This window comes from Syngnathoides biaculeatus, chromosome 17, assembly GCF_019802595.1.
Source record: "Syngnathoides biaculeatus isolate LvHL_M chromosome 17, ASM1980259v1, whole genome shotgun sequence".
NCBI lineage: Eukaryota > Metazoa > Chordata > Actinopteri > Syngnathiformes > Syngnathidae > Syngnathoides > Syngnathoides biaculeatus.
The window spans coordinates 15670022-15685227 of NC_084656.1; the positions used below are offsets into that span (position 1 = coordinate 15670022).

Below are 15206 nucleotides of genomic sequence, written 5' to 3' on the forward strand. Positions count from 1 at the left end.
CTCAACTCGTAAATCTCGAGAACAAGAAAATTCCACAGAAGAGGGCCAGAGCGGAGATGATGAGGGACAGACTGAGATTTAAATCCTCCCCGAGGCTGACTTGCTATCCTCTTGTCTGCCACCGTGTTGCCCCCGGAATACTTTCTTTACTGTAAATCTTCTCGATTGTTGTCACATTGCTGATGTCCAGAAATGAAGACATTAAGTCTAGCAAATACACAAACAAACACAATTGTTTACGATCATGAGTTCAATTGAGTTTACACAACAGACAGTGATTGTAAAAACGAAATTTGCAGGACTGATCTTTATGTGAATGGTAGGAAAGCTGTTATAGTGGCTTTTACAAATATCCAGTGGGGCTTTATTAGGATTTTGTTGCCATGCGAGCTGATAGCCAAAGTAGAGTCAATCCAATAATACTCCATATTGGAAAGCTAACAGAACATTGGTTCTCACGTATCCAACAACAGGAATATGTTCAGTAATGGTGGCTTTCTCGCATCGAGCTCGTCCCACGGCAGGTAAACCGCGATTAGCACGAGTGTTGTTCCGTTTCAATGACACCGAATTGTACAAAACACATATCACAAACCAAATCTAACACCTTTATCACATCAGATTCCTAATTTTGCCTAAATTATGGTAATGAAACAAGATCAGACCAGTCCTCTCTTTTCCATTGCATAAACTTCAACTTACATAAACGGACAGTTCTAGGTAGTATGGCCGAGCCCTGAAGTTGTGGGATGCATTCATGGTTTTGATCGCTGACGCCTCTTCCAATGTGACACATGGTTCTTCAGGCAATAATAGATGTTTCTGACTCAACCGGGCTGCAGGGGGGGAGGGGGGGGGTTTCTCATTACAATAAACTAACACCTACACTACTACTCCACTGGCTTTTTTTTTTTCTACCCGGTCTCACTGTGTGTGATATGGGAATTCATCGCATTTAAAGTACGACTCTCTTCCGGTTCAGTTTTCACCTGGAGGGTTTTGACTTGTTGACTGTGACGGCAGTGCTCTCTCGAGGGAGAAGTTCTTGTAAGAGTAATCTGTGAAATCAAGGACATCATCAGCCTAATTGCGTACATTTGGAAAACAACAACACGAAAAAAACACACCACGTATTCAAAGAAGAGGAACCAAGTTGTCTTGATTTAATATTTATGGATTACAATGACCCCAATGAGTGAGAAGCTACGTGGACTTAAAGAATAACCTATTTTGAGCAAGTACTTTGGTGTTGTTGTTTTTTTTGGTGATAATAAGTTAAAAATGAGTTGGGCAATTACAGTGTGCTATTTGGGTAACTATTTGAAGTTTGGTGTTGCGATATTTAAAATATCAGATGAGTTTCATCAACATTTCACATAACTGTACTTTAATAATAAGTGCCCTCTCCAGGTTGGGGATGAGATCCTTCCCCAAGTGGAGGAGTTCAAGTATCTTGGGGTCTTGTTCACGAGTGAGGGAAGAATGGAGCGGCAGATCGACAGGCGGATCGGTGCAGCGTCTGCAGTAATGCGGACTTTGTATCGGTCCGTTGTGGGTGCTAAGTCGAAAGGCGAAGCTCTCAATTTATCAGTCGTTCTACGTTCCTACTCTCACCTATGGGCATGAGCTGTGGGTCGTGACCGAAAGAACAAGATACCGGATACAAGCTGCCGAAATGAGTTTCCTCCGCAGGGTGTCTGGGCTCTCCCTTAGAGATGGGGTGAGGTCTCAGTGTCGAGCCGCTGCTCCTCCACATTGAGAGGAGCCAGATGAAGTGGCTGGGTCATCTGATCCGGATGCGTCCTGGACACCTCCCTGGTGAGGTGTTCCGGTCATGTCCCACCGGAAAGAGACCCCGAGGACAACGCAAGACACGCTGGAGAGACAATGTCTCTCAGCTGGCTTGGGAACGCCTTGGATCTCTCCGGAAGAGCTGGAAGAAGTGGCTGGGGAAAGGGAAGTCTGGGTATCCCTGCTGAAGCTACTTCCCCCGTGACCCGACCCGGAAAAGTTGTAGATAATGAATGGATGGATGTACTTTAATACTGCATACCACATAAACACAGAGAACAGGCAATCTCCATAAGTGAACGCCGTAGCTAAGATACGATCCTTGAACCTTGGAACTGTAGGCCAGACATTCTAACCACTTACTGATATGTGATTAAGAGGCAGTTGTATTTTGTTCTTGTTGTCAATTATTTTATTTGCAAAGAGATCATGAAAAAAAATCACACATTTGCAATTTCATTCTGAGGGACTCTTATCCAAAAGAGAGCCTTTTGGTTCAAATGTTTACGTTTTCCATTTCTGGTAAACACTGACAGAACAAATAATGTCATCTGCGTGCCACCCTTGTGCTGTCCTGAGTGGGATCACAATGACGGGTGGGTGAGATCATTACGAGGTGGGAAGGTTGTGGGTGGTGGGGGGTGATGGGAGCAGCAGGTTCCCCCACAATTTCAGGGAAGTGGGATCAAAAGAAAGGTTTGTAAAAAATCTGTTCACTATAGTCGCCCTTTGTGATTATTTTCATAGCCGATCTGCATCGTGTGACAAGTGAGGGGGGATAGTCCTGATTAGAGGGGTTGGGTCGGGGTTGTTTAGGTGGGGTGGGGGAGGTGGGAGAGGAAGACGGGTGACTCACTGGCTTCCAGTAAGAGCTGTCTCAGCTACTGGAAGCCCCCTGACCCTCCTGCACTGAGACAATACATGGCCAGTCGTCTGCGTTTTTCACTTTGCAGCGCTGGAATAGCAGGGAGGCCGTAAAAATATGAAGCTGTCAATTATGTAGGCAGCAGCCACTTTTCTCGGACTAATGGATTTTATTGCACACGTCCGCACGGGAACTATTAAGTTCATCAATTCAAAACAATTTCCGTGGATACGTCGCAAGCTGTCAGTATTTCTGTATAATCTTGACGTGTTTTGGTCTGTGGAAAGAGTGGTTTAAAGATAGCTTTTGCAGAAAGATGAATCATGCGTGCGCACTCATCGCTCCTCTCTTCCACAGAAATAGCCACAAACACATGCACAGTGGGCACCATTCACCGATTTGTCCGCCTGCTCTGTTCTTTATTGGAATGGGCCCATCTCTCTGTGTGACCCCTTGACCTACAAAGTGAGTTTCTATAGCAACTTTAAGACTGCAAAGTGGATCACTTTCACCCACTGAAGACTATTCGTGGAAAAATGACCATTGCTGCGGCAACGGTAGTCTGTCTTTTACTTTTTTTGGGGGGGAAGGGGTAAATAAAAAACGGAAATACAGATTTGTTTGGTGACAATTCATTTTCTGAAGCAGGGCACAGAAATCACATATTTTGACAAATTTTCCTCAAAGTGTCCAATTGGCAAAAGGCCCGATTGTCAGATGTCTTGAAAAGATTAACCTAAGCAGTTATTCTGTGGTGTTGGAGGTGGGGTAGGGGTTGGAGGTGCAATCTGCTCTCACTCCACTTTGAAAACGGTCAGTCCGGACAATGGCAAATGTTAAATCTTTATATGTGGTGAAGAATGAGTTCAACCAAGTCACGGATTAGAGATTGTGACATGAAACAGAACATTAGCCACTTATGAAATGACCATAAGGAAGCGCTGTTGCCGAATTTCAGTATTACAGTCGTAAGTGAGTGTATAATAACGTGCCTCCCATGTCTTGAAATAAAAATGAAAAGGAACAGCAATTGAAATGTACTAGCCAGATAAGCAAACAATGAACCTTTCCGACGTTTGCCATGTCCCATGAGCTTCCAAAATGGTAACCGAACAGAACAGGTTTGAAGTGGATTCTCCATTGCGTATTTCAGATAATATGTTATTTGCCAAATGCGTCAGACTTGTCCAAGAGAGTTCTATAGAGAGGTCTCAACTATTTCACGCAAGAATATGTGCACGGAATTAAGATTTTGGACCGAGCAGGACGCAATGTCAGAGTTAAAGCGAAATGTTGGCGATCGATGCAAAAAAATTTGACGCCTCACAAACTTCATATTGAAATCCAACAGGATAAAATACTGGATTTGTACTGTGCATGCAAAGCAGGGTGAGTACTTTTTACTTCGAAAGATCACGAGGAATATCATTGTAGTCTTTATAAATGAGAGGGTGTATTCATTTGACTCGTAATGGAACCCAGTGCTCTGTCTTGAAATTCTGATGTGATCCAAATAGGCAAACAGACATTTCTCTTGCATGACGTTGCGCATATTCGTATCACTAACCCGACTTTTCGGCATAAAACATTACAGACTTCATTCAGCAGGTCAGGGATACACAAACAAAGTGAAAGTTGTTCTCCAGTAATGTATAAAGCACTGATAATAATTCAATCAAACTCAGAGAAGATACTTCTACCTGACTTCCCTTCAAACATACAGCCTAGTGTTTGTTGATATTGTTCACATTTAGTTGTACGTGCGCTCTTCCGCTAGCCTTAATCCATCGTAGACACTTCGTCAACTGTGTTTCAGGCTTTGAAAAATGAATCAACCGGACCCCTTGTAACCTAGCAGGATATCTTTCATCAGAATTGCACGTTCCCCAAGCGCATCTAAGGACCATTTTCTTCGTAACATTAACTTTTCCAAGCGCACGCTACTGAAAACCAGCATGCCTTGTAGGACAATATGGCGAGAGGGGTGTGTCAAGCCAGGGGTTAAGACAATGCGGCTATCTGTTTGGCTATTATTGTACGAGTGATTGACAGGTCGGAAAGATCCATTAGGTCTTGCCCTAAAGGTGTGGGACTGAAACATCTCCAATCTTTTCTTTCTTGTTCTGCACTTGGACAGAGTGATAATTGTCACTGCTAAAACAGAATAAATTCATATAAACACACCGCTGAATCAATAACTTTATCAATCTGGTATTAGGCTAAATTCTTTACCGTTGTGTATGTAGGACAATTGTGTGGATCCAAATGTTTCGAGCAGTTAGTTGAAGGCCATTTTTGGTTCCAGCATGACTGCGTCCCAGTGCACAAAGCAAGACTCATAATGGAACGATTGGCGGATTTTGGGTTTGAAGAATTTGCACAGAAACCCCAAATCAACTCTGAGTGTTACGGCCAGATGCAGAGTAAGAATACAACTCAAGGGAGTATACTTAAAGTAGGTGAAATATCAGCGCGTGGTTGTCATGGTTATGAGGAAAACATACGGGAAAGAACATAAAACCAAACAATATATTATATACAAGCGGGAAAGGCCGTCACGCTGCAGACAAACTTCAGCTGGAAACTGGGTTCAGAAGCATTCTTTTCATTTTCCCTGGATGTCTGGTCCAAATAGGAATCAAACAACAGGCACAGAGTCAATGTTGGCTCACGCCATTCATCCTCTCTCGCACTATATATTACATCAATCGTAGCTCGCTAAATAGTTCGTTTTGTCACCACACTGGCACAGGAGAGTTTGGATTCGGGAGCTTTGAAACGCAGAGTCCCGTTTGACTTGAATCACTTCGGCTTGGAACAAACTGTTAAGAATGTTCATTTCCAGAACAAATTGCTTGTTCCTGCTCTCTGGATAATGATGGATCGCCCTCTTCTTCCTCCTCCCGTTTATACTCCTCCACCTCGTTGTGTGGGACTACACTCATGTTTGCTATTGATGGATGACAGGGGGTGAGGGGTTGGGGGGGGGACAGAGGGCCCGTTTCCTGCATGTGCCCTTAACTTCCATGTCACACACACAGATATCCTCTGAGGGTGGGGGGGGGGGGGGTGGCACACACACACACGGGCAAACTTTCACATGCATGACCTACATTGGCAAACTTTCAAAATACACCGTACCTTACATCCTCTGCGGAAAGAAAACCTTCGCTTTCCTCTTTTCCTAACTGCACAAAAACATTCGACATCCTTGACAGAAAATTACGAGTTTTGAACAAATGCCACCACATTCATTACCGGCCCGGTCTAAGTGGAAATCTGCTGCTGTGTATCCGTGCAGAAATGGCCTTTCACATGTGTAAGTGACTTTTGCCGCTACTCGTGGTCAACTTATGTTTTGTCTTTCCATTTCATATGAATTGTTTTCAAATTATAGAGGATATGTCTTGAAATGGAGCTGAACATAGACTGAATTGAAAGGAGACACGGTCCACTCTCATCAGCCTTTTGAATTCATATTCACCTTATTGTTTTTTTTCTTTGTTCAACAAAGTGCAAACAAGGTGAGATTTTCATTGCGGGTTTGCTTGTTGGCAACAAATTGCTTTTTCCTCTCTCAAAATCAGCACATTTTTATCTTACTCACTGGTTTTAGCAGGTTGATAGCCACTTTGATTTTTTTTTTTTTTGTTTGTGGTGACAAGTGATATGAAGGGATGATGTTCAAAGTTCACCAGTAAAAAAGCAAAAAAAAAAACGTAATTTCTCTTTTTTCACACGCTTTCAACCCTGCGGTTTATGCGGTGATGTTGCTAATTTGTGCATTTTTTTCCCAACAGCCGCAACGGGGTACTCTAGCGGAAAAGGTAAGAGTGAGAACATAAGTGCCGAGGAAGTGACTTTTACCGGTCCATCCCTGTTCGCGTTGCGCTACCGTGTTAATGCCGTTCTCAGTGATTTTTTTTTTAACCGGCCCTGTTAGTGGAGCTAGTGTTAGCACAGTGCTAGCATTAGCGTTAGTGTTAAACTCTTTATGTAACGTTTTTCTTTGTAAATATCTCGTGTTTGATTTTTACCGTTATGTTTTTTTTTTTTTTTACCGGCCCTATTAGCGTGTTGCTAGCATTAGCATTAGCACGGCGGCACTAACGTTAAACTCTCTGTGTACCGTCGTTTCAATCTGGGTTTCAATGTGGGTTTCAATGTGGGCACTTGCAGCTTTTACACAACTGCAGCGTATGTATGGTATTACCTTTACAAATGTACTGTCTGAGGCTAATAACCAGGTGCGCTCCGTAAGCCGGAAATTACGGTAATAAGACAGCACTATACAGCTACAGCCGGGAATTACGGTACTTTCAACAAATCATAGCGAAGTGATTGACTCACATTGTTGTTGTTTGTTGTTTACATTAAATTTAATTACATTACTTTGTTCAGACAACAGCAGGCAAAAAGAAGCGTTGGTCCTCCCGTGGACTGCGTCTAAATACCCCACAATGCCGATTCCCAATAGAGTGTTAAAAGCAACAGAGGTCAGAGGTAGGATGTGAGCTGCCCACATGCTTAGTAAAAACACGGGCCACAGTCCATCTGGGGGTGAGCGTAGCCTGCAAGTGTTTTGATTTAGTTCTGTAATTTCACTGGAGCTCGAGTGGTTTTTACTGTAAACCACTCCTACCATGTCTGCAGATGTGGTACTTCAAGATGAACTGGGAGGGAATTGTATATGTGCATAGCAGTATACAGCCTGCAAGGGTGCGTGTTTACCGGCTATGTTTGCAAGGACAGAAGTTGTTTGTTTGTTTTTTTGTTTTGTTTTGTTGATTCCCCACTTTCTATCAAACGTTATTCTTAAAATGTCAGTTGAGTCTTGGGATTGAAAGTACCAATCCGGTCTGGGTTCACTTTAGTGTAAATTCTGTGGTTTGGACATAGCTGCGGTGGTTAAGGTTTGGGGAAAGGGCCAAGGAATGTAGTACAGGCAATTCAACACGCAGAAATAATGAGAGAATCCGATGGAGAACAAATGATTGTTAGTAAGTGCGGGTATTTTATGGAATCACAAAAGTAGTTCATGTCAATCCATTTTCCATTACTTATTCTGTTCAAGGTTGTGGGTAAAATGGAGTCTATGCCTTCTGACATTGTCTGAGGGGCGAGGTACACCATTCAATCACGGGGAGTTCAACCTTGGTTTGGTCGGACCAGAGCGCATTTTCCCACGTGCGTTTGGAAGATTTTGTTACAGTCCGCTGAAATCAAGGCTGAGCTTTCTGGTCATAATTCTTCAAGGTATGTCTGGTGCTCATCATCAAAAGAATAGCACACCTACTGTAAATTGTGGCGCCGCCAGCATCGTGCAGTGCGGCTGTTTTTCTTCTTCAGCTGGAACTGGCGCCTGAGACAAGGTAGAGGGAATTATGAATACTTCCAAATAGCAGAAAACGTTCAGGCCTCTGCTGGAGAACAAAAACAATGTCAGGAGTTCTACAAGTTACAAATGGACTTTTGAATTTATCATGTTTTCTTAAAAATCCCTCAAAACTTATTTAACGTATTTGAACAAGAGTGTCTAATCGTTTTATATGCAGTGCTTGGTTTGGTCATTTATTTTTAAACACAATATCGCAAGGGACATTGAAAAAAAAAATAACTTGTTTCTCATTGTAATGAGTAAGTTTCTCATTGTAATGAGAAACTTTGTCAAAGTTAAGTTTTGATATTTTGTTTTGTATTTAAAGTAGATCATCAGGACAGGATTTTTTTGTTTTCAACCACATCATCACTGTCACCCAGCCTCATTGTCTTATCACAAACAGCAGCTGAACTCACATTCTTATCATTCCGCTTCACAATAAGATGAATACAACTTCTATATGCTTTGCGATGACATTACGCAAACATCCCCGACGAAAAGAGAAGAATGTGCATCCTGTACTTTCTATTCATACTGACATATGTGTGAGAAAACAAACTTGTTTTCAGCCACAAGCTGTATTGTTTGCGTGCACGTGTTGTTGCCCAGCTGAAGCATTCAACGGCGAGTTAAGAGGCGAGCCCCTTCAAATTGTTTATGCTGGCCGTTTAGCTGCAGGTGCACAATCACACCAACCCCTGGGATGGAAATGGAGGGGAGGAGTTTGAATGTGACACAAACAGGAAACAAGCTTTGTGTTCCCTCCCGCCCAGTGGCGATTCCGATCTTAGCACACACTTTTCAAGGCTTTTTCGACACAATGTGAGCTTGCAAAACACTCATCAGTGTTATTACTCCTTTTTTTACGACTCTCAAATGGTCTGAAACAGAAATAATACATGGTTTATTGCACGTGTTTAGGTTTTGAAAATATTGACCATCTGTCCTCCTTGTTGAACAAGACCAAAAACATAAACAAGACCCAAGATACTTGGACTCCTCCACTTGGGGCAGGATCTCATCCCCGAGCTGGAGAGGGCACGCCACCCTTTTCCGACTGAGGACCATGGTCTCAGATTTGGAGGTGCTGATTCTCATCCCAGCCACTTCACACTCGGCTGCGAACCGCTCCAGTGAGCGTTGGAGATCACGGCTTGATGAAGCCAACAGAACCACATCATCTCCAAAGATCAGAGATGCGATGCTGAGGTCACCAAACCGGACAGCCTCTACGCCTCGGCTGCCCCTCGAAATTCTGTCCATAGAAGTTGTTAACAAAACTACCTTCACCTAAGGGCACGAACTGTGGGTCGTTAACGAGAGAACAATATCCCGGATACAAGCGGATGAATTGAGTTTCCTCTACAAGGTGTCCGGGCTCTCCCTTAGAGATATGGTGAGAAGCTCAGTGATCCGCGAGGGGCTCAGTGTCGAGCCGCTGCTCCTCCGCATTGAGAGTCGCCAGATGAGGTGGCTGGTGCATTTGATCCGGACGCCTCCCTGGTGAGGTCTTCCGAGCATGTCCCAAAAAGACCCCGAGGACGACCCAGGACACGCTGGAGAGACTGTGTCTCTCGGCTGGCTTGAGAACACCTCGGGATCCTTCCAGAAGAGCTGGAAGAAGTGGCCGGGGAAAGGGAAATCTGGGTATCCCTGCTGAAGCTACTTCCCCCGCGACCCGACCCGGAGAAGTGGTAGATAATGGATGGATGGATAGATGGATGGATGGATGGATGGATGGATGGATGGATGGAGTGGGAATGTTTGCGCCTCTTTTCCATGGGTGTCCAAAACTTTTCCTGCAAGGGCCATATACAGAAATATTGAATGCTTATGTCACAATATCAATATAAAATACCAATGTGTTTGCTATTATTATTATAGATTTTTTTATGTCTTTATGTCGATTGTCAGTCATGCAGGTCATCGTAATACGCAAAGTTTGAATTGAGGCAGATGGACTGGAGTTGTTTGATGAATGTGTTATTTTTTATTGTTTTTTTGGGGAGGAGGAAATCACTTGGACAATTAGTAGTTTATTACGCTGACCATATCTACAAAAGCTTGACAGAAAACCAATTTATTTAGTTATTTTTTCACCCCACTTTCTCTTTTCAATTAACTTCATTGGGGAAAACTGACTTGATATAATAGTAAATTGAGCTTTGAGCTTGGTCATTTAATGAGTTAAACTTGTAGGTATAGGTACCACTGAAGGTCAATAGCATTAAGAAGATAACAGTGCCAAGACAGATTTTAGTCCATCCATCCATCCATCCATCCATCCATCCATCCATCCATCCATCCATCCATCCATCCATCCATCCATCCATCCATCCATTTTATTCACCGCTTATCCTCACGAGGGTCACGAGGAGTGCTGGAGCCTACCCCAGCTGTCAACGGGCAGGAGGCGGGGTACAACCTTAACTGGTTGCCAGCCAATCACAGGGCAGATAGAGACAGACAGGCTCGGGGAGAAGATGCAAAATCCACACAAGCGGGTCCGGGATTGAACCCGGGACCTCAGAACTGTGAAGCCAACACTTTACCAGCTGATCCGCCGTACCGCTCAGATTTAAGTCAATGACAAGAAAAAAAATACTGAACATGTTAGGGATGCTTTTTGCGCGACCCAAATAGACGACACTTGACTTAAAAGTAACATACTGAGAGATAATAGGATAAAAAATGTTGCTCATACATTACATTGCTTTATGACCGTCAAAATTCTTACTGAAATTGCATTCCCTTTATAATCATCTCTATAATTGAGTTGGGGTTACTCACTTGTATTGTACGCGTGTCAACGTGCTCAGGTAGCAAGCGGAGTTTTGCTTACGTGTGCTTTTGTGTGTGTTCCAGGGGATGCCCCCACACAGTGTGGGAACACGTCCGAGGCCTGCACAGGAAAGACATTGGAAGCGGCGGGAGTGTTGCGGCAGAGGGAGACAGATCAGGCGTTGGGTGGGGCTGGTGGGGTCTTTCAGGGAAAGGAGGAAACGAAAAGAGAACACCCTCGACTTTTTCATTCTCAAAACAAAACCCCTCTCTCTGTCCCTTACACGCCCTCCTCTCCCACCACCCACCCCTCTCGAAAAGTGCAAAATGTCCCTCTGCAACAATAAGTGCACTGCAGCGAAGCACAACAACAAATAGTGCGTCACTAACGAGTGACGACAAACATTCCTGCCCGTCTGTGATTGCATGTGATCCACTCAATCCTGCCGTTTATTATGGCGGGGGTGGGGGGCTGGTGTCCTCTTGAGTGTCTTTGCAGATGCTTTTCGGAATGTTCTGCAACTGATATTCAAGGAATGCAGACACAATTTGTAGTTTAAGCCCTCAAGTGGGTTATTTTTTTATCATTATGGTTAACCTCTCAAAATGTTGCAGTCCAGAACTGTTTTTGATTCACGGGAAATAAATATTGCCTTGATTCTACCACACGGGCATTTATCCTCGTATCTAACTTGTTTTTGAAAGTGTTTCGCAGTACGAGGGATGACCCGAGTTCAGTGCTGACTGGGATGTGAACGTGGGGCGCCGGCGTCACGTCTGTTGATGCCGCTGCCGAGCGCGAGGGAAGGCGCTTGCTTGTTTTTAGAGTGAAGTGCCTCTCGCCGTTCTCCCGTGGGAGCGATTTATCCCTCAAGCAAAAGACGGACTCGTCGCAGAGAGTCTGCTTGCCGATGCACTCCAACACTTTTCACCAGGTATTCCTGAGCGGAAGCAAACTTGTGTTATGCAAGCGTCGGATGTGTTATTACTGGCGGCAACATCCCGAGTGAGTCCGCTGAGTAACATTAATATGAGCGAGACATTTTTTTGGCACGCCTGATGTTGGCTGCTTGGATCCACTTTCTTACGGTTTCAGTACAATAAAAGAGTAAATGCAAATGCAAAATATAATCACAACGTGCCGTAGCACGTCAATGTCGGTAAACTGCGGAAGACACATTTTTAGGAAGAAATAGCACATATAACACCGACACAGTTCCTGTATTTGAGAGCCACACAAACTGCCAACAATTGCTGATTCATATCAATTCACTTGATGACTAAAATACAAGCTTGCCCCGAGACCCTGTTTATGTGTTTTTTGTGACCTCTGACCCCTAATTAGTTCAACAGTACAATTGGCTCTTTCTTAAGCCCCCCCACCCCACCCCCCTAACACCTTCCATATTTGGCCTCAGTGTTTTAGAGGACAAAACTAGTTGGGGGTTGCTATATGGAATTGAACTAAAGACCAAAAGAAAAGCAAATTTATGCGTATAGCGCATTTCATACAACTAACTGAATGTGCTTTACATGATTAAAAGCATTTGAAAACAAAACAATATTTAAACGGGATGAAAAAAATGAAAATGACAAACAAAATATTACAAAAAAGACAATTAAAACCGCATACAGTGCAAGTAATATGATCAAAAAGTCAATATATTCTAAAACGCATGAGAAAAAAGAAGAGTTTTCAACCTGGATTCAAAAATATTCACATTTGGGGCTGACCTCACCTCTGTTGGCAACTTATTCCATTTGTATGCAGCATCATAGCTAAAAGGTGCTTCACCTTGTTTGCTTTGGACTCTGGGCTCCACTATTTGACCGGAGTCAGTTCATCTGAGAGCTCTACTGGGTTTGTATTCCGTAAGCATTTGTTTCATGTATTCAGGGCCTAAATCGTTTAGTGATTTATATACCAGTGGCAGAACTTTAAAATCTATTCTAAAGCTGACTGGAAGCCAGTGCAAGGACTTTAGGATTGGAGTTATATGTTCTGACCGCTTTGTTTTGGTCAGAACGTGAGCTGCAGGATTCTGAATGAGGTGCAGTTGTTTAGTACTCTTTTTTGTTGTTGTTTTTTTTGGGGGGGGAATCCAGTCAGAAGACCATTAAAATAGTCAAGTCAACTTGACATAAAAGCATGGATGAATTTCTCCCGGTTGAATTAACATATTCAAGCCTTCACTCTGGATATGTTCTTCAGATGGTAGAAGGGAGTTTATGTCATTGATTTGATATGATTGTTGAAAGTCAGGTTGGAATCAATCAGAACACCAAGGTTTCGGACTTGGTCTTGGGTTTTCAAAGATAGAGAGTCCAGGTGTTTACTAACACCAATTCTCTTTTCTTTTTTGCCAAAAACAATTGTCTTGGGGTTTTTTTTTTTGTGATTTGAAGAAAAATTTGGCTCATCCACTTATTTATCTGATTTCGAGAGTGGCACAATACCTCAATTGAATTGTAGTCATCTGGAGACACCGCTAAATATAACTGTGTGTCATCCGCATAGTATGTTAGTCAAAATTAAAGTTTTGAAGAATTTGACCCAAGGGTAGGATGTACTGGCTGAACAGGAGAGGTCCAAGAACTGACCCTTGAGGTACCCAATCACCCAGATCATTGCCATTTACTGAGACCAAGCACCTCCAATGGCCGCAAAGTAGCTCCTTTCCTCCAGGTAGGACCGAAACCATATGAGGACTGTTCCATTTAGTCCTACCCAGGTTTCCAACCAGTTTAGCAGTATATTGTGATCTACCTTATCAAAACCCACGCTGAGATCCAACAAGACCAAAATTGACATTGACAATTTTAAGCAAAATAATAGAGAGAATGCTGCAGTTATCTATCAAAATGTCTTCATTTTAAATCCGGCTTACGCGAGGATATTTAGAATAATTTTTTGAGTGAGTTGAATGAGTGGTTCTAAGCAATAAAACCAGCAAACATTTCTTATATGGGCTATTTTCCAGGGAGTCTCCTCTTAATGTGTTTTCCAGACACCCGCACGCCCTTTCAAATTTTGTCCGACCACATTAGCTGGAAGCGGTTTTGTCCCAGGAATACAAAAGGGCCACCCAGTCTATAAAAATAGCTTTTAGTGAGTGAATCGGACGCTGGAAATTGTATCACCGTTCATAATCCAGTTAGATGCTGCTTGGGAAAAAAAACAGAGGAGAGCTTCTGCGATGGGAGCGCAGACGTTTGCTTTGAGTAGAAGGACGTGATTTTTAACGCATTTCCTGTCGCTAAATAAACAAACAAGTGGCTTTTTGGGGTCCTGGAAGAACAAAGAGTCCACTCAAAAGGTCACCAAATGGAGCAGTGGAAAAACTTGCCTAGTCTGAAAGTCAATGCGATGATGCACCATGCATGTCCTTTCTGTTTTGTTAGTTGGATCTCTTGTTATGACTACAGACAGACGCGGCGACTCGGACAAAGTTTCTCTCTAACCACATTAACTATAGCTGAAAGCCGCGGGTCAGATGGCCTGCTGATGAGTCAGGACAGCAGCTGGTGCCAAACATTGTGTTCAGGAACTGACCTCAGGGGCAGCGTTCCAGCAGAATCGTCCAAGTCCTGAAAAAGTGACGGGACAACAGGTGACAGCGTGCTCCGCTAGGAACGCTGAGTCTGCGTTATCGGACGCTAACGCTAAACTTGGCATGCAACATGACTCGCTGCAGCTCTGCTTACCTACGTTGGTGGAATCGTGTTTCACACACTTTGGTCACACGAAAGTGGATCCGGATCCCTGCCCATCCGAGCTCCCAAGTCATGGCTAGAACAGATAGATGCAGGGGTGGTTATTATGTAAATTAGCAGAGATGTTTTGTCAGAATTTGGCAAAATTTAGACGCTCAAAGACACAATTTCAGAATGAGGCAGATGCCATAATATGTACTTATTTAATTTCATGCTTTTCCCCAGGTCCAATTATGTGTACATCAGAAATTAAAAAGTGCATTTTCACGTTATTTTCCAGAACAATGTGTCATGTGAATGTCAATCTGACCCGCGATGGATCAAATCTGAATTTCATACTATTTTTGTGTACATAGCAAGTACATTCCTCATTCCTTTTGTAAAAAGTTTTTTTAATCCCCCGTAAAAAAAAAAAAAATATGCACATGAACACTCAACAAAGGCTAAAATTTCCCCCTCAAGCAAAAGTTCGCAGCTGCTTCTTGCGTCACGTTGTGGGAGCGAACTGCTTACTGTATATCAAATATCTGAAAAGTTCCCCGGAAAAGGGCGCCTCGTGCACGCGAGCAAGCACACACACAGTATGGGAGTACGGGTACAATACTATCTGCTTACTCGGCTGCCTGTTTCTGACCTCCTTCTGCTCTTCTCCATCCCCCCCACACCCATCTGAAA

General features: G+C 43.3%; 1 long non-coding RNA gene across 1 annotated transcript; it reads right to left on the bottom strand.

Moving 5' to 3' along the window:
• Window positions 1-501: 501 nt before the first annotated feature.
• LOC133490400 (uncharacterized) lies at window positions 502-11004 on the bottom strand. Its single transcript, XR_009792197.1, has 3 exons — window positions 10879-11004; window positions 7953-8018; window positions 502-1058 (listed from the first exon to the last, which is right to left on the bottom strand). It is a non-coding gene; the product is annotated as an uncharacterized LOC133490400 (long non-coding RNA).
• Between the last annotated feature and the right edge of the window lie 4202 nt (window positions 11005-15206).